This window comes from Cibotium barometz, chromosome 24, assembly GCF_041138505.1.
Source record: "Cibotium barometz isolate CiBa-2024 chromosome 24, ASM4113850v1, whole genome shotgun sequence".
In the NCBI taxonomy this organism is placed as follows: Eukaryota; Viridiplantae; Streptophyta; class Polypodiopsida; order Cyatheales; family Cibotiaceae; genus Cibotium; species Cibotium barometz.
The window spans coordinates 14,257,580-14,259,894 of record NC_141069.1 but is presented as its reverse complement, the minus strand read 5'-3'; positions in this window follow the sequence as shown (position 1 = coordinate 14,259,894).

The window sequence follows — 2,315 nt, the reverse complement described above, 5'->3', positions numbered from 1 at the left end:
ATACACTCAAATTTATACTAAGTTGAACTAAAAAAATTCACTCAAGTTTATATTTTGTACACCCTAAACATTCCAAACCATTTAAATAAAGGGAGAGAGACTACGGTCACACTTTTAACCCCTCATTAAAAACTTATTAGGACAAATGCATTATGAGATGGCTTACCTCTTCAGGGAAAGGGATGATACTTGATGCCCCATGCTAACCAACACAGTTTTCAGGACAAGAAATGCATATACAAGAGACAATATTTGATTCATGCAAGCTAATTCTAAATTGTTAAATCTATAGAAATGTTAACCATGAATATATTTTTTCACAAGCAAGATGCATGCATGATCAATAGCGGCGATCTTTCGCCCTTCAACGGTCATGCCCTACACAAAGCCAACGATGTAGATTCACCTTCAATCAATGCAGCTGCCTGAAATCCAATAAGACCAACTCAAAGGCATATGGTTCTTTCTTCGATGGGGCCACCAAGCTCTCCCAAACTTGGATGACTTAGATCCCTTAGACATCAACCATCGAGATCATCTAACGGAACATATGCTTTCAATTGAGAGACTTGGAACACATCATGCATACATGTAGTGGCCGGTGGCATCAACTTGTAAGTCACTTGCCCACTCTTCTCTGCACTTTGTATGGACCATAATATCTATGAGCCAATTTGGTGTTGGTATTTTGCCCTTGAGAGATGCATATCTTGATTCGGGAATGTATAAAAGCAGCCAATCCCCTTCTTTGAGCTCCACAAATCTCCTGTGGTATTGCTTCATACTCCTGTAAGCAAGCTTTAAATTGTCCTTGGATTGTTGTGGAAGTGTTTTCATCATTTGAGTCTCATTTTTTGCATTTCGATTTGTAACCTCTTCTTTATTGATCGCCATTGGTACACTCGCTATCCATAGATGGCCTTATAAGATGACACTCCAATTCTCAAATGATTTGTACTATTTTATAGGAAAATTGTGCCAAAAGGCAACCAATCATCCCATGCATGTTGAGTGTCATGGCAATAGTGTCTCAATACATGTCCACTCACTTATTAACTCTCTCTATTTGCCCATCCATTTTCGGGTGATAGGCGACACTAGGAGTCAATTTGGTCCCCACAAGGTCAAACAGTGTCCTCTAGCATGAACCCGTAAATCTGGCATCTCTATCACTCTCACAACTTATTAAGGCATTCCATGTAATTTGAACACATGTTGCACAAATTGTCTTACGGAAGGAATGAGATTAACTAATCCTAGAGGGTTAGGGGGGGCTCAAGATTGGGGATTAACAAGTTGATACCTGGCTAGGGTTTTTGGATTGATGAAACAAGCTTAATGGTGGCGAGTTAGCTATTTATGGTGTAGTTATCACTACATAAGTGAGAGTTTGGGTTATTGTGAGACATAGTTGTGTAGATGCACCACTGAAGGTTTGGTTTGAACCTGGAGAGCAGACCTGCTCATGCCATGCACATGGCAAGTATGTCGGTTGGCATGTGGAATAAAAGAGAAGTTTTGATTAATCCTTGCTAACACCTTGATACAATGTCCCAAAAATTCCTAGTACGACTCCCATCCATCAACACATTATAGAGCTCGGCCCTCGTAAATGAGAAAGAAAGAAACATTATATAGAGCTAGGCGCCCTTGTAAATGAGAGAGAAACATTATAGAGCCAGGGCCTTAAGGATAAATGAGAAATACGTGCAACTATTCTCTTAAGCTCAGTTCTCTCTCAAGTAGTTTGGCATCTCTTATCCTTGTAGCATTAAAAATTTATATTTAAAAAGGACGCCTCGGAGCACATGCGTTAACTAAGCATATATTGAATTCCTCCTATGATGCCTCATTCCACCACATTGAGACTTCAAAGAAATTATACGAACACCTTTATCCTCCACTTCCAAAGAACACTTGACAACACAATCCCTGCTATCCATTACGTTATTAAAAAATAGCATTATAATTTAAACAATATTCTTTAATGTATATCACTTTCATTAAATGCAAACTCTTAAAACCATTTCATTTGTGTATGTAAAGAAGCATTATATTTATAAATACGATATATAGAATAAATATTTACACATAAATTTATGAAATTATTGCCTGTAGGAGATTCATTTATAATTTTAAAATTAAGAATGCACTCAAAATTATACTAAGTTCAACTAAAAAAATTCACTCAAGTTTATATTTTGTACACCCTAAACATTCCAAACCATTTAAATAAAGGGAGAGAAACTACGGTCACACTTTTAAAAACTTATGAGGACAAATGCATTATGAGATGGCTTACCTCTTCAGGGAAA